The following is a 17,538-nucleotide window of genomic DNA, read 5'->3' as shown; positions in this document are numbered from 1 at the left end:
CCATATGGGCTAGGTTCTCCAGCATCTGAAGTGCCGTCAAGCTATCTTTTGACAAAGTCTTCGGCCTCTTTTAGGTGCCAAAACTGGAGCCGTGATGCATGTGTATTTGAATCAAGGTTGCGTAGAGCGCAGTCATGTCACATGGCCAGTTCACTCCATTTTTTTAGAGTGTGGTGCAAATGTCATTTTCACATGCAACTTTCTGGTCCTCCATTGAGAGACGCTTATTTATGCCACAAGGTCAAAGAAGTTTGTTTTTTTGCCGTAACCCAATTCCACAGTGTTTTTGAACAATTTTTTGTAGTTGATGAGTAAAATGTCAGATTACCCTGACGTGATTTGAACACGCAACCTTCTGATCTGGAGTCAGACGCGCTACCGTTGCGCCACAAGGTCAATGAAACTTGAGTGCTCTGACCCTGTTCAGCACTCTTTTCGATCATGTATCTGTACTGGATCATGAAAAGTCTGATTTGATTTGGATGTGATTTCTAGGCACAATCTTCTGATGCGGAGTGAAACGCACAACCGTTGCGCAACAAGCTCTTGCTGCTGCATATCAAACTAGATGCAGGAGGCAAAAACTGGCATTGTGTGTCATGTCTGCTTGCTCACTTTTGTTAAACCGTGGTTCTAATAACACGGAGGTTTCAGCTTTTGATCCCCATATGGGCTAGGTTCTCCAGCATCTGAAGTGCCGTCAAGCTATCTTTTGACAAAGTCTTCGGCCTCTTTTGGGTGCCAAAAGTGGAGCCCTGATGCATGTGTATTTGAATCAAGGTTGCGTAGAGCGCAGTCAGGTCACATGGCCAGTTCACTCCATTTTTTTAGAGTGTGGTGCAAATGTAATTTTCACATGCAACTTTCTGGTCTTCCATTGAGAGACGCTTATTTATGCCACAAGGTCAAAGAAGTTTGTTTTTTTGCCGTAACCCAATTCCACAGTGTTTTTGAACAATTTTTTGTAGTTGATGAGTAAAATGTCAGATGACCCTGACGTGATTTGAACACGCAACCTTCTGATGTGGAGTCAGACGCGCTACCGTTGCGCCACAAGGTCAATGAAACTTGAGTGCTCTGACCCTGTTCAGCACTCTTTTCGATCATGTATCTGTACTGGATCATGAAAAGTCTGATTTGATTTGGATGTGATTTCTAGGCACAATCTTCTGATGCGGAGTGAAACGCACAACCGTTGCGCAACAAGCTCTTGCTGCTGCATATCAAACTAGATGCAGGAGGCAAAAACTGGCATTGTGTGTCATGTCTGCTTGCTCACTTTTGTTAAACCGTGGTTCTAATAACACGGAGGTTTCAGCTTTTGATCCCCATATGGGCTAGGTTCTCCAGCATCTGAAGTGCCGTCAAGCTATCTTTTGACAAAGTCTTCGGCCTCTTTTGGGTGCCAAAAGTGGAGCCCTGATGCATGTGTATTTGAATCAAGGTTGCGTAGAGCGCAGTCAGGTCACATGGCCAGTTCACTCCATTTTTTTAGAGTGTGGTGCAAATGTAATTTTCACATGCAACTTTCTGGTCTTCCATTGAGAGACGCTTATTTATGCCACAAGGTCAAAGAAGTTTGTTTTTTTGCCGTAACCCAATTCCACAGTGTTTTTGAACAATTTTTTGTAGTTGATGAGTAAAATGTCAGATGACCCTGACGTGATTTGAACACGCAACCTTCTGATGTGGAGTCAGACGCGCTACCGTTGCGCCACAAGGTCAATGAAACTTGAGTGCTCTGACCCTGTTCAGCACTCTTTTCGATCATGTATCTGTACTGGATCATGAAAAGTCTGATTTGATTTGGATGTGATTTCTAGGCACAATCTTCTGATGCGGAGTGAAACGCACAACCGTTGCGCAACAAGCTCTTGCTGCTGCATATCAAACTAGATGCAGGAGGCAAAAACTGGCATTGTGTGTCATGTCTGCTTGCTCACTTTTGTTAAACCGTGGTTCTAATAACACGGAGGTTTCAGCTTTTGATCCCCATATGGGCTAGGTTCTCCAGCATCTGAAGTGCCGTCAAGCTATCTTTTGACAAAGTCTTCGGCCTCTTTTGGGTGCCAAAAGTGGAGCCCTGATGCATGTGTATTTGAATCAAGGTTGCGTAGAGCGCAGTCAGGTCACATGGCCAGTTCACTCCATTTTTTTAGAGTGTGGTGCAAATGTCATTTTCACATGCAACTTTCTGGTCTTCCATTGAGAGACGCTTATTTATGCCACAAGGTCAAAGAAGTTTGTTTTTTTGCCGTAACCCAATACCACAGTGTTTTTGAACAATTTTTTGTAGTTGATGAGTAAAATGTCAGATGACCCTGACGTGATTTGAACACGCAACCTTCTGATCTGGAGTCAGACGCGCTACCGTTGCGCCACAAGGTCAATGAAACTTGAGTGCTCTGACCCTGTTCAGCACTCTTTTCGATCATGTATCTGTACTGGATCATGAAAAGTCTGATTTGATTTGGATGTGATTTCTAGGCACAATCTTCTGATGCGGAGTGAAACGCACAACCGTTGCGCAACAAGCTCTTGCTGCTGCATGTCAAACTAGATGCAGGAGGCAAAAACTGGCATTGTGTGTCATGTCTGCTTGCTCACTTTTGTTAAACCGTGGTTCTAATAACACGGAGGTTTCAGCTTTTGATCCCCATATGGGCTAGGTTCTCCAGCATCTGAAGTGCCGTCAAGCTATCTTTTGACAAAGTCTTCGGCCTCTTTTAGATGCCAAAACTGGAGCCGTGATGCATGTGTATTTGAATCAAGGTTGCGTAGAGCGCCGTCATGTCACATGGCCAGTTCACTCCATTTTTTTAGAGTGTGGTGCAAATGTCATTTTCACATGCAACTTTCTGGTCCTCCATTGAGAGACGCTTATTTATGCCACAAGGTCAAAGAAGTTTTTTTTTTTGCCGTAACCCAATTCCACAGTGTTTTTGAACAATTTTTTGTAGTTGATGAGTAAAATGTCAGATGACCCTGACGTGATTTGAACACGCAACCTTCTGATCTGGAGTCAGACGCGCTACCGTTGCGCCACAAGGTCAATGAAACTTGAGTGCTCTGACCCTGTTCAGCACTCTTTTCGATCATGTATCTGTACTGGATCATGAAAAGTCTGATTTGATTTGGATGTGATTTCTAGGCACAATCTTCTGATGTGGAGTGAAACGCACAACCGTTGCGCAACAAGCTCTTGCTGCTGCATGTCAAACTAGATGCAGGAGGCAAAAACTGGCATTGTGTGTCATGTCTGCTTGCTCACTTTTGTTAAACCGTGGTTCTAATAACACGGAGGTTTCAGCTTTTGATCCCCATATGGGCTAGGTTCTCCAGCATCTGAAGTGCCGTCAAGCTATCTTTTGACAAAGTCTTCGGCCTCTTTTGGGTGCCAAAACTGGAGCCGTGATGCATGTGTATTTGAATCAAGGTTGCGTAGAGCGCAGTCATGTCACATGGCCAGTTCACTCCATTTTTTTAGAGTGTGGTGCAAATATCATTTTCACATGCAACTTTCTGGTCCTCCATTGAGAGACGCTTATTTATGCCACAAGGTCAAAGAAGTTTGTTTTTTTGCCGTAACCCAATTCCACAGTGTTTTTGAACAATTTTTTGTAGTTGATGAGTAAAATGTCAGATGACCCTGACGTGATTTGAACACGCAACCTTCTGATCTGGAGTCAGACGCGCTACCGTTGCGCCACAAGGTCAATGAAACTTGAGTGCTCTGACCCTGTTCAGCACTCTTTTCGATCATGTATCTGTACTGGATCATGAAAAGTCTGATTTGATTTGGATGTGATTTCTAGGCACAATCTTCTGATGTGGAGTGAAACGCACAACCGTTGCGCAACAAGCTCTTGCTGCTGCATATCAAAATAGATGCAGGAGGCAAAAACTGGCATTGTGTGTCATGTCTGCTTGCTCACTTTTGTTAAACCGTGGTTCTAATAACACGGAGGTTTCAGCTTTTGATCCCCATATGGGCTAGGTTCTCCAGCATCTGAAGTGCCGTCAAGCTATCTTTTGACAAAGTCTTCTGCCTCTTTTGGGTGCCAAAAGTGGAGCCCTGATGCATGTGTATTTGAATCAAGGTTGCGTAGAGCGCAGTCAGGTCACATGGCCAGTTCACTCCATTTTTTTAGAGTGTGGTGCAAATGTCATTTTCACATGCAACTTTCTGGTCTTCCATTGAGAGACGCTTATTTATGCCACAAGGTCAAAGAAGTTTGTTTTTTTGCCGTAACCCAATTCCACAGTGTTTTTGAACAATTTTTTGTAGTTGATGAGTAAAATGTCAGATGACCCTGACGTGATTTGAACACGCAACCTTCTGATCTGGAGTCAGACGCGCTACCGTTGCGCCACAAGGTCAATGAAACTTGAGTGCTCTGACCCTGTTCAGCACTCTTTTCGATCATGTATCTGTACTGGATCATGAAAAGTCTGATTTGATTTGGATGTGATTTCTAGGCACAATCTTCTGATGTGGAGTGAAACGCACAACCGTTGCGCAACAAGCTCTTGCTGCTGCATGTCAAACTAGATGCAGGAGGCAAAAACTGGCATTGTGTGTCATGTCTGCTTGCTCACTTTTGTTAAACCGTGGTTCTAATAACACGGAGGTTTCAGCTTTTGATCCCCATATGGGCTAGGTTCTCCAGCATCTGAAGTGCCGTCAAGCTATCTTTTGACAAAGTCTTCGGCCTCTTTTGGGTGCCAAAAGTGGAGCCCTGATGCATGTGTATTTGAATCAAGGTTGCGTAGAGCGCAGTCAGGTCACATGGCCAGTTCACTCCATTTTTTTAGAGTGTGGTGCAAATGTCATTTTCACATGCAACTTTCTGGTCTTCCATTGAGAGACGCTTATTTATGCCACAAGGTCAAAGAAGTTTGTTTTTTTGCCGTAACTCAATTCCACAGTGTTTTTGAACAATTTTTTGTAGTTGATGAGTAAAATGTCAGATGACCCTGACGTGATTTGAACACGCAACCTTCTGATCTGGAGTCAGACGCGCTACCGTTGCGCCACAAGGTCAATGAAACTTGAGTGCTCTGACCCTGTTCAGCACTCTTTTCGATCATGTATCTGTACTGGATCATGAAAAGTCTGATTTGATTTGGATGTGATTTCTAGGCACAATCTTCTGATGTGGAGTGAAACGCACAACCGTTGCGCAACAAGCTCTTGCTGCTGCATGTCAAACTAGATGCAGGAGGCAAAAACTGGCATTGTCTGTCATGTCTGCTTGCTCACTTTTGTTAAACCGTGGTTCTAATAACACGGAGGTTTCAGCTTTTGATCCCCATATGGGCTAGGTTCTCCAGCATCTGAAGTGCCGTCAAGCTATCTTTTGACAAAGTCTTCGGCCTCTTTTGGGTGCCAAAAGTGGAGCCCTGATGCATGTGTATTTGAATCAAGGTTGCGTAGAGCGCAGTCAGGTCACATGGCCAGTTCACTCCATTTTTTTAGAGTGTGGTGCAAATGTCATTTTCACATGCAACTTTCTGTTCTTCCATTGAGAGACGCTTATTTATGCCACAAGATCAAAGAAGTTTTTTTTTTTGTCGTAACTCAATTCCACAGTGTTTTTGAACAATTTTTTGTAGTTGATGAGTAAAATGTCAGATGACCCTGACGTGATTTGAACACGCAACCTTCTGATCTGGAGTCAGACGCGCTACCGTTGCGCCACAAGGTCAATGAAACTTAAGTGCTCTGACCCTGTTCAGCACTCTTTTCGATCATGTATCTGTACTGGATCATGAAAAGTCTGATTTGATTTGGATGTGATTTCTAGGCACAATCTTCTGATGTGGAGTGAAACGCACAACCGTTGCGCAACAAGCTCTTGCTGCTGCATGTCAAACTAGATGCAGGAGGCAAAAACTGGCATTGTCTGTCATGTCTGCTTGCTCACTTTTGTTAAACCGTGGTTCTAATAACACGGAGGTTTCAGCTTTTGATCCCCATATGGGCTAGGTTCTCCAGCATCTGAAGTGCCGTCAAGCTATCTTTTGACAAAGTCTTCGGCCTCTTTTGGGTGCCAAAAGTGGAGCCGTTATGCATGTGTATTTGTATCAAGGTTGCGTAGAGCGCAGTCATGTCACATGGCCAGTTCACTCCATTTTTTTAGAGTGTGGTGCAAATGTCATGTTCACATGCAACTTTCTGTTCCTCCATTGAGAGACGCTTATTTATGCCACAAGGTCAAAGAAGTTTGTTTTTTTGCCGTAACCCAAATCCACAGTGTTTTTGAACAATTTTTTGTAGTTGATGAGTAAAATGTCAGATGACCCTGACGTGATTTGAACACGCAACCTTCTGATCTGGAGTCAGACGCGCTACCGTTACGCCACAAGGTCAATGAAATTTGAGTGCTCTGACCCTGTTCAGCACTCTTTTCGATCATGTATCTGTACTGGATCATGAAAAGTCTGATTTGATTTGGATGTGATTTCTAGGCACAATCTTCTGATGTGGAGTGAAACGCACAACCGTTGCGCAACAAGCTCTTGCTGCTGCATGTCAAACTAGATGCAGGAGGCAAAAACTGGCATTGTGTGTCATGTCTGCTTGCTCACTTTTGTTAAACCGTGGTTCTAATAACACGGAGGTTTCAGCTTTTGATCCCCATATGGGCTAGGTTCTCCAGCATCTGAAGTGCCGTCAAGCTATCTTTTGACAAAGTCTTCGGCCTCTTTTGGGTGCCAAAAGTGGAGCCCTGATGCATGTGTATTTGAATCAAGGTTGCGTAGAGCGCAGTCAGGTCACATGGCCAGTTCACTCCATTTTTTTAGAGTGTGGTGCAAATGTCATTTTCACATGCAACTTTCTGATCTTCCATTGAGAGACGCTTATTTATGCCACAAGGTCAAAGAAGTTTGTTTTTTTGCCGTAACCCAATTCCACAGTGTTTTTGAACAATTTTTTGTAGTTGATGAGTAAAATGTCAGATGACCCTGACGTGATTTGAACACGCAACCTTCTGATCTGGAGTCAGACGCGCTACCGTTGCGCCACAAGGTCAATGAAACTTGAGTGCTCTGACCCTGTTCAGCACTCTTTTCGATCATGTATCTGTACTGGATCATGAAAAGTCTGATTTGATTTGGATGTGATTTCTAGGCACAATCTTCTGATGTGGAGTTAAACGCACAACCGTTGCGCAACAAGCTCTTGCTGCTGCATGTCAAACTAGATGCAGGAGGCAAAAACTGGCATTGTGTGTCATGTCTGCTTGCTCACTTTTGTTAAACCGTGGTTCTAATAACACGGAGGTTTCAGCTTTTGATCCCCATATGGGCTAGGTTCTCCAGCATCTGAAGTGCCGTCAAGCTATCTTTTGACAAAGTCTTCGGCCTCTTTTGGGTGCCAAAAGTGGAGCCGTGATGCATGTGTATTTGAATCAAGGTTGCGTAGAGCGCAGTCAGGTCACATGGCCAGTTCACTCCATTTTTTTAGAGTGTGGTGCAAATGTCATTTTCACATGCAACTTTCTGGTCCTCCATTGAGAGACGCTTATTTATGCCACAAGGTCAAAGAAGTTTGTTTTTTTGCCGTAACCCAATTCCACAGTGTTTTTGAACAATTTTTTGTAGTTGATGAGTAAAATGTCAGATGACCCTGACGTGATTTGAACACGCAACCTTCTGATCTGGAGTCAGACGCGCTACCGTTGCGCCACAAGGTCAATGAAACTTGAGTGCTCTGACCCTGTTCAGCACTCTTTTCGATCATGTATCTGTACTGGATCATGAAAAGTCTGATTTGATTTGGATGTGATTTCTAGGCACAATCTTCTGATGTGGAGTGAAACGCACAACCGTTGCGCAACAAGCTCTTGCTGCTGCATGTCAAACTAGATGCAGGAGGCAAAAACTGGCATTGTCTGTCATGTCTGCTTGCTCACTTTTGTTAAACCGTGGTTCTAATAACACGGAGGTTTCAGCTTTTGATCCCCATATGGGCTAGGTTCTCCAGCATCTGAAGTGCCGTCAAGCTATCTTTTGACAAAGTCTTCGGCCTCTTTTGGGTACCAAAAGTGGAGCCGTGATGCATGTGTATTTGAATCAAGGTTGCGTAGAGCGCAGTCAGGTCACATGGCCAGTTCACTCCATTTTTTTAGAGTGTGGTGCAAATGTCATTTTCACATGCAACTTTCTGGTCTTCCATTGAGAGACGCTTATTTATGCCACAAGGTCAAAGAAGTTTGTTTTTTTGCCGTAACTCAATTCCACAGTGTTTTTGAACAATTTTTTGTAGTTGATGAGTAAAATGTCAGATGACCCTGACGTGATTTGAACACGCAACCTTCTGATCTGGAGTCAGACGCGCTACCGTTGCGCCACAAGGTCAATGAAACTTGAGTGCTCTGACCCTGTTCAGCACTCTTTTCGATCATGTATCTGTACTGGATCATGAAAAGTCTGATTTGATTTGGATGTGATTTCTAGGCACAATCTTCTGATGTGGAGTGAAACGCACAACCGTTGCGCAACAAGCTCTTGCTGCTGCATGTCAAACTAGATGCAGGAGGCAAAAACTGGCATTGTGTGTCATGTCTGCTTGCTCACTTTTGTTAAACCGTGGTTCTAATAACACGGAGGTTTCAGCTTTTGATCCCCATATGGGCTAGGTTCTCCAGCATCTGAAGTGCCGTCAAGCTATCTTTTGACAAAGTCTTCGGCCTCTTTTGGGTGCCAAAAGTGGAGCCCTGATGCATGTGTATTTGAATCAAGGTTGCGTAGAGCGCAGTCAGGTCACATGGCCAGTTCACTCCATTTTTTTAGAGTGTGGTGCAAATGTCATTTTCACATGCAACTTTCTGGTCTTCCATTGAGAGACGCTTATTTATGCCACAAGGTCAAAGAAGTTTGTTTTTTTGCCGTAACCCAATTCCACAGTGTTTTTGAACAATTTTTTGTAGTTGATGAGTAAAATGTCAGATGACCCTGACGTGATTTGAACACGCAACCTTCTGATCTGGAGTCAGACGCGCTACCGTTGCGCCACAAGGTCAATGAAACTTGAGTGCTCTGACCCTGTTCAGCACTCTTTTCGATCATGTATCTGTACTGGATCATGAAAAGTCTGATTTGATTTGGATGTGATTTCTAGGCACAATCTTCTGATGTGGAGTGAAACGCACAACCGTTGCGCAACAAGCTCTTGCTGCTGCATGTCAAACTAGATGCAGGAGGCAAAAACTGGCATTGTGTGTCATGTCTGCTTGCTCACTTTTGTTAAACCGTGGTTCTAATAACACGGAGGTTTCAGCTTTTGATCCCCATATGGGCTAGGTTCTCCAGCATCTGAAGTGCCGTCAAGCTATCTTTTGACAAAGTCTTCGGCCTCTTTTGGGTACCAAAAGTGGAGCCGTGATGCATGTGTATTTGAATCAAGGTTGCGTAGAGCGCAGTCATGTCACATGGCCAGTTCACTCCATTTTTTTAGAGTGTGGTGCAAATGTCATTTTCACATGCAACTTTCTGGTCTTCCATTGAGAGACGCTTATTTATGCCACAAGATCAAAGAAGTTTGTTTTATTGCCGTAACTCAATTCCACAGTGTTTTTGAACAATTTTTTGTAGTTGATGAGTAAAATGTCAGATGACCCTGACGTGATTTGAACACGCAACCTTCTGATCTGGAGTCAGACGCGCTACCGTTGCGCCACAAGGTCAATGAAACTTGAGTGCTCTGACCCTGTTCAGCACTCTTTTCGATCATGTATCTGTACTGGATCATGAAAAGTCTGATTTGATTTGGATGTGATTTCTAGGCACAATCTTCTGATGTGGAGTGAAACGCACAACCGTTGCGCAACAAGCTCTTGCTGCTGCATGTCAAACTAGATGCAGGAGGCAAAAACTGGCATTGTCTGTCATGTCTGCTTGCTCACTTTTGTTAAACCGTGGTTCTAATAACACGGAGGTTTCAGCTTTTGATCCCCATATGGGCTAGGTTCTCCAGCATCTGAAGTGCCGTCAAGCTATCTTTTGACAAAGTCTTCGGCCTCTTTTGGGTGCCAAAAGTGGAGCCGTTATGCATGTGTATTTGTATCAAGGTTGCGTAGAGCGCAGTCATGTCACATGGCCAGTTCACTCCATTTTTTTAGAGTGTGGTGCAAATGTCATGTTCACATGCAACTTTCTGGTCCTCCATTGAGAGACGCTTATTTATGCCACAAGGTCAAAGAAGTTTGTTTTTTTGCCGTAACCCAAATCCACAGTGTTTTTGAACAATTTTTTGTAGTTGATGAGTAAAATGTCAGATGACCCTGACGTGATTTGAACACGCAACCTTCTGATCTGGAGTCAGACGCGCTACCGTTGCGCCACAAGGTCAATGAAACTTGAGTGCTCTGACCCTGTTCAGCACTCTTTTCGATCATGTATCTGTACTGGATCATGAAAAGTCTGATTTGATTTGGATGTGATTTCTAGACACAATCTTCTGATGTGGAGTGAAACGCACAACCGTTGCGCAACAAGCTCTTGCTGCTGCATGTCAAACTAGATGCAGGAGGCAAAAACTGGCATTGTGTGTCATGTCTGCTTGCTCACTTTTGTTAAACCGTGGTTCTAATAACACGGAGGTTTCAGCTTTTGATCCCCATATGGGCTAGGTTCTCCAGCATCTGAAGTGCCGTCAAGCTATCTTTTGACAAAGTCTTCGGCCTCTTTTGGGTGCCAAAAGTGGAGCCGTGATGCATGTGTATTTGAATCAAGGTTGCGTAGAGCGCAGTCATGTCACATGGTCAGTTCACTCCATTTTTTTAGAGTGTGGTGCAAATGTCATTTTCACATGCAACTTTCTGGTCCTCCATTGAGAGACGCTTATTTATGCCACAAGGTCAAAGAAGTTTGTTTTTTTGCCGTAACCCAATTCCACAGTGTTTTTGAACAATTTTTTGTAGTTGATGAGTAAAATGTCAGATGACCCTGACGTGATTTGAACACGCAACCTTCTGATCTGGAGTCAGACGCGCTACCGTTGCGCCACAAGGTCAATGAAACTTGAGTGCTCTGACCCTGTTCAGCACTCTTTTCGATCATGTATCTGTACTGGATCATGAAAAGTCTGATTTGATTTGGATGTGATTTCTAGGCACAATCTTCTGATGTGGAGTGAAACGCACAACCGTTGCGCAACAAGCTCTTGCTGCTGCATGTCAAACTAGATGCAGGAGGCAAAAACTGGCATTGTCTGTCATGTCTGCTTGCTCACTTTTGTTAAACCGTGGTTCTAATAACACGGAGGTTTCAGCTTTTGATCCCCATATGGGCTAGGTTCTCCAGCATCTGAAGTGCCGTCAAGCTATCTTTTGACAAAGTCTTCGGCCTCTTTTAGGTGCCAAAACTGGAGCCGTGATGCATGTGTATTTGAATCAAGGTTGCGTAGAGCGCAGTCATGTCACATGGCCAGTTCACTCCATTTTTTTAGAGTGTGGTGCAAATGTCATTTTCACATGCAACTTTCTGGTCTTCCATTGAGAGACGCTTATTTATGCCACAAGGTCAAAGAAGTTTGTTTTTTTGCCGTAACCCAATTCCACAGTGTTTTTGAACAATTTTTTGTAGTTGATGAGTAAAATGTCAGATGACCCTGACGTGATTTGAACACGCAACCTTCTGATCTGGAGTCAGACGCGCTACCGTTGCGCCACAAGGTCAATGAAATTTGAGTGCTCTGACCCTGTTCAGCACTCTTTTCGATCATGTATCTGTACTGGATCATGAAAAGTCTGATTTGATTTGGATGTGATTTCTAGGCACAATCTTCTGATGTGGAGTGAAACGCACAACCGTTGCGCAACAAGCTCTTGCTGCTGCATGTCAAACTAGATGCAGGAGGCAAAAACTGGCATTGTGTGTCATGTCTGCTTGCTCACTTTTGTTAAACCGTGGTTCTAATAACACGGAGGTTTCAGCTTTTGATCCCCATATGGGCTAGGTTCTCCAGCATCTGAAGTGCCGTCAAGCTATCTTTTGACAAAGTCTTCGGCCTCTTTTGGGTGCCAAAAGTGGAGCCGTGATGCATGTGTATTTGAATCAAGGTTGCGTAGAGCGCAGTCATGTCACATGGCCAGTTCACTCCATTTTTTTAGAGTGTGGTGCAAATGTCATTTTCACATGCAACTTTCTGGTCTTCCATTGAGAGACGCTTATTTATGCCACAAGGTCAAAGAAGTTTGTTTTTTTGCCGTAACCCAATTCCACAGTGTTTTTGAACAATTTTTTGTAGTTGATGAGTAAAATGTCAGATGACCCTGACGTGATTTGAACACGCAACCTTCTGATCTGGAGTCAGACGCGCTACCGTTGCGCCACAAGGTCAATGAAACTTGAGTGCTCTGACCCTGTTCAGCACTCTTTTCGATCATGTATCTGTACTGGATCATGAAAAGTCTGATTTGATTTGGATGTGATTTCTAGGCACAATCTTCTGATGTGGAGTGAAACGCACAACCGTTGCGCAACAAGCTCTTGCTGCTGCATGTCAAACTAGATGCAGGAGGCAAAAACTGGCATTGTGTGTCATGTCTGCTTGCTCACTTTTGTTAAACCGTGGTTCTAATAACACGGAGGTTTCAGCTTTTGATCCCCATATGGGCTAGGTTCTCCAGCATCTGAAGTGCCGTCAAGCTATCTTTTGACAAAGTCTTCGGCCTCTTTTGGGTGCCAAAAGTGGAGCCGTGATGCATCTGTATTTGAATCAAGGTTGCGTAGAGCGCAGTCATGTCACATGGCCAGTTCACTCCATTTTTTTAGAGTGTGGTGCAAATGTCATTTTCACATGCAACTTTCTGGTCTTCCATTGAGAGACGCTTATTTATGCCACAAGGTCAAAGAAGTTTGTTTTTTTGCCGTAACTCAATTCCACAGTGTTTTTGAACAATTTTTTGTAGTTGATGAGTAAAATGTCAGATGACCCTGACGTGATTTGAACACGCAACCTTCTGATCTGGAGTCAGACGCGCTACCGTTGCGCCACAAGGTCAATGAAACTTGAGTGCTCTGACCCTGTTCAGCACTCTTTTCGATCATGTATCTGTACTGGATCATGAAAAGTCTGATTTGATTTGGATGTGATTTCTAGGCACAATCTTCTGATGTGGAGTGAAACGCACAACCGTTGCGCAACAAGCTCTTGCTGCTGCATGTCAAACTAGATGCAGGAGGCAAAAACTGGCATTGTCTGTCATGTCTGCTTGCTCACTTTTGTTAAACCGTGGTTCTAATAACACGGAGGTTTCAGCTTTTGATCCCCATATGGGCTAGGTTCTCCAGCATCTGAAGTGCCGTCAAGCTATCTTTTGACAAAGTCTTCGGCCTCTTTTGGGTGCCAAAAGTGGAGCCGTGATGCATGTGTATTTGAATCAAGGTTGCGTAGAGCGCAGTCATGTCACATGGCCAGTTCACTCCATTTTTTTAGAATGTGGTGCAAATGTCATTTTCACATGCAACTTTCTGGTCCTCCATTGAGAGACGCTTATTTATGCCACAAGGTCAAAGAAGTTTGTTTTTTTGCCGTAACCCAATTCCACAGTGTTTTTGAACAATTTTTTGTAGTTGATGAGTAAAATGTCAGATGACCCTGACGTGATTTGAACACGCAACCTTCTGATCTGGAGTCAGACGCGCTACCGTTGCGCCACAAGGTCAATGAAACTTGAGTGCTCTGACCCTGTTCAGCACTCTTTTCGATCATGTATCTGTACTGGATCATGAAAAGTCTGATTTGATTTGGATGTGATTTCTAGGCACAATCTTCTGATGTGGAGTGAAACGCACAACCGTTGCGCAACAAGCTCTTGCTGCTGCATGTCAAACTAGATGCAGGAGGCAAAAACTGGCATTGTGTGTCATGTCTGCTTGCTCACTTTTGTTAAACCGTGGTTCTAATAACACGGAGGTTTCAGCTTTTGATCCCCATATGGGCTAGGTTCTCCAGCATCTGAAGTGCCGTCAAGCTATCTTTTGACAAAGTCTTCTGCCTCTTTTGGGTGCCAAAAGTGGAGCCCTGATGCATGTGTATTTGAATCAAGGTTGCGTAGAGCGCAGTCAGGTCACATGGCCAGTTCACTCCATTTTTTTAGAGTGTGGTGCAAATGTCATTTTCACATGCAACTTTCTGGTCTTCCATTGAGAGACGCTTATTTATGCCACAAGGTCAAAGAAGTTTGTTTTTTTGCCGTAACCCAATTCCACAGTGTTTTTGAACAATTTTTTGTAGTTGATGAGTAAAATGTCAGATGACCCTGACGTGATTTGAACACGCAACCTTCTGATCTGGAGTCAGACGCGCTACCGTTGCGCCACAAGGTCAATGAAACTTGAGTGCTCTGACCCTGACAAGGTTGCGTAGAGCGCAGTCATGTCACATGGCCAGTTCACTCCATTTTTTTAGAGTGTGGTGCAAATGTCATTTTCACATGCAACTTTCTGGTCTTCCATTGAGAGACGCTTATTTATGCCACAAGGTCAAAGAAGTTTGTTTTTTTGCCGTAACTCAATTCCACAGTGTTTTTGAACAATTTTTTGTAGTTGATGAGTAAAACGTCAGATGACCCTGACGTGATTTGAACACGCAACCTTCTGATCTGGAGTCAGACGCGCTACCGTTGCGCCACAAGGTCAATGAAACTTGAGTGCTCTGACCCTGTTCAGCACTCTTTTTGATCATGTATCTGTACTGGATCATGAAAAGTCTGATTTGATTTGGATGTGATTTCTAGGCACAATCTTCTGATGTGGAGTGAAACGCACAACCGTTGCGCAACAAGCTCTTGCTGCTGCATGTCAAACTAGATGCAGGAGGCAAAAACTGGCATTGTCTGTCATGTCTGCTTGCTCACTTTTGTTAAACCGTGGTTCTAATAACACGGAGGTTTCAGCTTTTGATCCCCATATGGGCTAGGTTCTCCAGCATCTGAAGTGCCGTCAAGCTATCTTTTGACAAAGTCTTCGGCCTCTTTTGGGTGCCAAAAGTGGAGCCGTGATGCATGTGTATTTGAATCAAGGTTGCGTAGAGCGCAGTCATGTCACATGGCCAGTTCACTCCATTTTTTTAGAGTGTGGTGCAAATGTCATTTTCACATGCAACTTTCTGGTCTTCCATTGAGAGACGCTTATTTATGCCACAAGGTCAAAGAAGTTTGTTTTTTTGCCGTAACCCAATTCCACAGTGTTTTTGAACAATTTTTTGTAGTTGATGAGTAAAATGTCAGATGACCCTGACGTGATTTGAACACGCAACCTTCTGATCTGGAGTCAGACGCGCTACCGTTGCGCCACAAGGTCAATGACACTTGAGTGCTCTGACCCTGTTCAGCACTCTTTTCGATCATGTATCTGTACTGGATCATGAAAAGTCTGATTTGATTTGGATGTGATTTCTAGGCACAATCTTCTGATGTGGAGTGAAACGCACAACCGTTGCGCAACAAGCTCTTGCTGCTGCATGTCAAACTGGATGCAGGAGGCAAAAACTGGCATTGTGTGTCATGTCTGCTTGCTCACTTTTGTTAAACCGTGGTTCTAATAACACGGAGGTTTCAGCTTTTGATCCCCATATGGGCTAGGTTCTCCAGCATCTGAAGTGCCGTCAAGCTATCTTTTGACAAAGTCTTCGGCCTCTTTTGGGTGCCAAAAGTGGAGCCGTGATGCATGTGTATTTGAATCAAGGTTGCGTAGAGCGCAGTCATGTCACATGGCCAGTACACTCCATTTTTTTAGAGTGTGGTGCAAATGTCATTTTCACATGCAACTTTCTGGTCTTCCATTGAGAGACGCTTATTTATGCCACAAGGTCAAAGAAGTTTGTTTTTTTGCCGTAACTCAATTCCACAGTGTTTTTGAACAATTTTTTGTAGTTGATGAGTAAAATGTCAGATGACCCTGATGTGATTTGAACACGCAACCTTCTGATCTGGAGTGAGACGCGCTACCGTTGCGCCACAAGGTCAATGAAACTTGAGTGCTCTGACCCTGTTCAGTACTCTTTTCGATCATGTATCTGTACTGGATCATGAAAAGTCTGATTTGATTTGGATGTGATTTCTAGGCACAATCTTCTGATGTGGAGTGAAACGCACAACCGTTGCGCAACAAGCTCTTGCTGCTGCATGTCAAACTAGATGCAGGAGGCAAAAACTGGCATTGTGTGTCATGTCTGCTTGCTCACTTTTGTTAAACCGTGGTTCTAATAACACGGAGGTTTCAGCTTTTGATCCCCATATGGGCTAGGTTCTCCAGCATCTGAAGTGCCGTCAAGCTATCTTTTGACAAAGTCTTCGGCCTCTTTTGGGTGCCAAAACTGGAGCCGTGATGCATGTGTATTTGAATCAAGGTTGCGTAGAGCGCAGTCATGTCACATGGCCAGTTCACTCCATTTTTTTAGAGTGTGGTGCAAATGTCATTTTCACATGCAACTTTCTGGTCTTCCATTGAGAGACGCTTATTTATGCCACAAGGTCAAAGAAGTTTGTTTTTTTGCCGTAACCCAATTCCACAGTGTTTTTGAACAATTTTTTGTAGTTGATGAGTAAAATGTCAGATGACCCTGACGTGATTTGAACACGCAACCTTCTGATCTGGAGTCAGACGCGCTACCGTTGCGCCACAAGGTCAATGAAACTTGAGTGCTCTGACCCTGTTCAGCACTCTTTTCGATCATGTATCTGTACTGGATCATGAAAAGTCTGATTTGATTTGGATGTGATTTCTAGGCACAATCTTCTGATGTGGAGTGAAACGCACAACCGTTGCGCAACAAGCTCTTGCTGCTGCATGTCAAACTGGTTGCAGGAGGCAAAAACTGGCATTGTGTGTCATGTCTGCTTGCTCACTTTTGTTAAACCGTGGTTCTAATAACACGGAGGTTTCAGCTTTTGATCCCCATATGGGCTAGGTTCTCCAGCATCTGAAGTGCCGTCAAGCTATCTTTTGACAAAGTCTTCGGCCTCTTTTGGGTGCCAAAAGTGGAGCCGTGATGCATGTGTATTTGAATCAAGGTTGCGTAGAGCGCAGTCATGTCACATGGCCAGTTCACTCCATTTTTTTAGAGTGTGGTGCAAATGTCATTTTCACATGCAACTTTCTGGTCTTCCATTGAGAGACGCTTATTTATGCCACAAGGTCAAAGAAGTTTGTTTTTTTGCCGTAACTCAATTCCACAGTGTTTTTGAACAATTTTTTGTAGTTGATGAGTAAAATGTCAGATGACCCTGACGTGATTTGAACACGCAACCTTCTGATCTGGAGTCAGACGCGCTACCGTTGCGCCACAAGGTCAATGAAACTTGAGTGCTCTGACCCTGTTCAGCACTCTTTTCGATCATGTATCTGTACTGGATCATGAAAAGTCTGATTTGATTTGGATGTGATTTCTAGGCACAATCTTCTGATGTGGAGTGAAACGCACAACCGTTGCGCAACAAGCTCTTGCTGCTGCATGTCAAACTAGATGCAGGAGGCAAAAACTGGCATTGTGTGTCATGTCTGCTTGCTCACTTTTGTTAAACC

General features: G+C 43.9%; 22 non-coding genes across 22 annotated transcripts; all 22 read right to left on the bottom strand.

Moving 5' to 3' along the window:
- Positions 1-2,316: 2,316 nt before the first annotated feature.
- On the bottom strand, positions 2,317-2,388 carry TRNAW-CCA (transfer RNA tryptophan (anticodon CCA)). The gene has a single exon. It is a non-coding gene; the product is annotated as a tRNA-Trp (tRNA).
- A 592-nt stretch (positions 2,389-2,980) lies between these two features.
- On the bottom strand, positions 2,981-3,052 carry TRNAW-CCA (transfer RNA tryptophan (anticodon CCA)). Its single transcript has one exon. It is a non-coding gene; the product is annotated as a tRNA-Trp (tRNA).
- A 592-nt stretch (positions 3,053-3,644) lies between these two features.
- Positions 3,645-3,716, bottom strand: TRNAW-CCA (transfer RNA tryptophan (anticodon CCA)). Its single transcript has one exon. It is a non-coding gene; the product is annotated as a tRNA-Trp (tRNA).
- Positions 3,717-4,308: 592 nt separating this feature from the next.
- On the bottom strand, positions 4,309-4,380 carry TRNAW-CCA (transfer RNA tryptophan (anticodon CCA)). Its single transcript has one exon. It is a non-coding gene; the product is annotated as a tRNA-Trp (tRNA).
- Positions 4,381-4,972: 592 nt separating this feature from the next.
- Positions 4,973-5,044, bottom strand: TRNAW-CCA (transfer RNA tryptophan (anticodon CCA)). Its single transcript has one exon. It is a non-coding gene; the product is annotated as a tRNA-Trp (tRNA).
- Positions 5,045-5,636: 592 nt separating this feature from the next.
- Positions 5,637-5,708, bottom strand: TRNAW-CCA (transfer RNA tryptophan (anticodon CCA)). Its single transcript has one exon. It is a non-coding gene; the product is annotated as a tRNA-Trp (tRNA).
- Positions 5,709-6,964: 1,256 nt separating this feature from the next.
- On the bottom strand, positions 6,965-7,036 carry TRNAW-CCA (transfer RNA tryptophan (anticodon CCA)). Its single transcript has one exon. It is a non-coding gene; the product is annotated as a tRNA-Trp (tRNA).
- A 592-nt stretch (positions 7,037-7,628) lies between these two features.
- TRNAW-CCA (transfer RNA tryptophan (anticodon CCA)) lies at positions 7,629-7,700 on the bottom strand. The gene has a single exon. It is a non-coding gene; the product is annotated as a tRNA-Trp (tRNA).
- A 592-nt stretch (positions 7,701-8,292) lies between these two features.
- Positions 8,293-8,364, bottom strand: TRNAW-CCA (transfer RNA tryptophan (anticodon CCA)). The gene has a single exon. It is a non-coding gene; the product is annotated as a tRNA-Trp (tRNA).
- A 592-nt stretch (positions 8,365-8,956) lies between these two features.
- Positions 8,957-9,028, bottom strand: TRNAW-CCA (transfer RNA tryptophan (anticodon CCA)). Its single transcript has one exon. It is a non-coding gene; the product is annotated as a tRNA-Trp (tRNA).
- A 592-nt stretch (positions 9,029-9,620) lies between these two features.
- On the bottom strand, positions 9,621-9,692 carry TRNAW-CCA (transfer RNA tryptophan (anticodon CCA)). The gene has a single exon. It is a non-coding gene; the product is annotated as a tRNA-Trp (tRNA).
- Positions 9,693-10,284: 592 nt separating this feature from the next.
- TRNAW-CCA (transfer RNA tryptophan (anticodon CCA)) lies at positions 10,285-10,356 on the bottom strand. The gene has a single exon. It is a non-coding gene; the product is annotated as a tRNA-Trp (tRNA).
- Positions 10,357-10,948: 592 nt separating this feature from the next.
- Positions 10,949-11,020, bottom strand: TRNAW-CCA (transfer RNA tryptophan (anticodon CCA)). The gene has a single exon. It is a non-coding gene; the product is annotated as a tRNA-Trp (tRNA).
- A 592-nt stretch (positions 11,021-11,612) lies between these two features.
- On the bottom strand, positions 11,613-11,684 carry TRNAW-CCA (transfer RNA tryptophan (anticodon CCA)). The gene has a single exon. It is a non-coding gene; the product is annotated as a tRNA-Trp (tRNA).
- Positions 11,685-12,276: 592 nt separating this feature from the next.
- Positions 12,277-12,348, bottom strand: TRNAW-CCA (transfer RNA tryptophan (anticodon CCA)). Its single transcript has one exon. It is a non-coding gene; the product is annotated as a tRNA-Trp (tRNA).
- A 592-nt stretch (positions 12,349-12,940) lies between these two features.
- TRNAW-CCA (transfer RNA tryptophan (anticodon CCA)) lies at positions 12,941-13,012 on the bottom strand. The gene has a single exon. It is a non-coding gene; the product is annotated as a tRNA-Trp (tRNA).
- Positions 13,013-13,604: 592 nt separating this feature from the next.
- TRNAW-CCA (transfer RNA tryptophan (anticodon CCA)) lies at positions 13,605-13,676 on the bottom strand. Its single transcript has one exon. It is a non-coding gene; the product is annotated as a tRNA-Trp (tRNA).
- Positions 13,677-14,268: 592 nt separating this feature from the next.
- On the bottom strand, positions 14,269-14,340 carry TRNAW-CCA (transfer RNA tryptophan (anticodon CCA)). Its single transcript has one exon. It is a non-coding gene; the product is annotated as a tRNA-Trp (tRNA).
- A 239-nt stretch (positions 14,341-14,579) lies between these two features.
- TRNAW-CCA (transfer RNA tryptophan (anticodon CCA)) lies at positions 14,580-14,651 on the bottom strand. Its single transcript has one exon. It is a non-coding gene; the product is annotated as a tRNA-Trp (tRNA).
- Positions 14,652-15,243: 592 nt separating this feature from the next.
- Positions 15,244-15,315, bottom strand: TRNAW-CCA (transfer RNA tryptophan (anticodon CCA)). The gene has a single exon. It is a non-coding gene; the product is annotated as a tRNA-Trp (tRNA).
- Positions 15,316-16,571: 1,256 nt separating this feature from the next.
- TRNAW-CCA (transfer RNA tryptophan (anticodon CCA)) lies at positions 16,572-16,643 on the bottom strand. The gene has a single exon. It is a non-coding gene; the product is annotated as a tRNA-Trp (tRNA).
- Positions 16,644-17,235: 592 nt separating this feature from the next.
- Positions 17,236-17,307, bottom strand: TRNAW-CCA (transfer RNA tryptophan (anticodon CCA)). Its single transcript has one exon. It is a non-coding gene; the product is annotated as a tRNA-Trp (tRNA).
- Positions 17,308-17,538: the final 231 nt, after the last annotated feature.

The sequence above is a fragment of the Eleutherodactylus coqui genome, chromosome 2, assembly GCF_035609145.1.
Source record: "Eleutherodactylus coqui strain aEleCoq1 chromosome 2, aEleCoq1.hap1, whole genome shotgun sequence".
In the NCBI taxonomy this organism is placed as follows: Eukaryota; Metazoa; Chordata; class Amphibia; order Anura; family Eleutherodactylidae; genus Eleutherodactylus; species Eleutherodactylus coqui.
The sequence above is the reverse complement of the archived record's forward strand: the minus strand, read 5'-3'. Positions and strand labels throughout refer to the sequence as shown.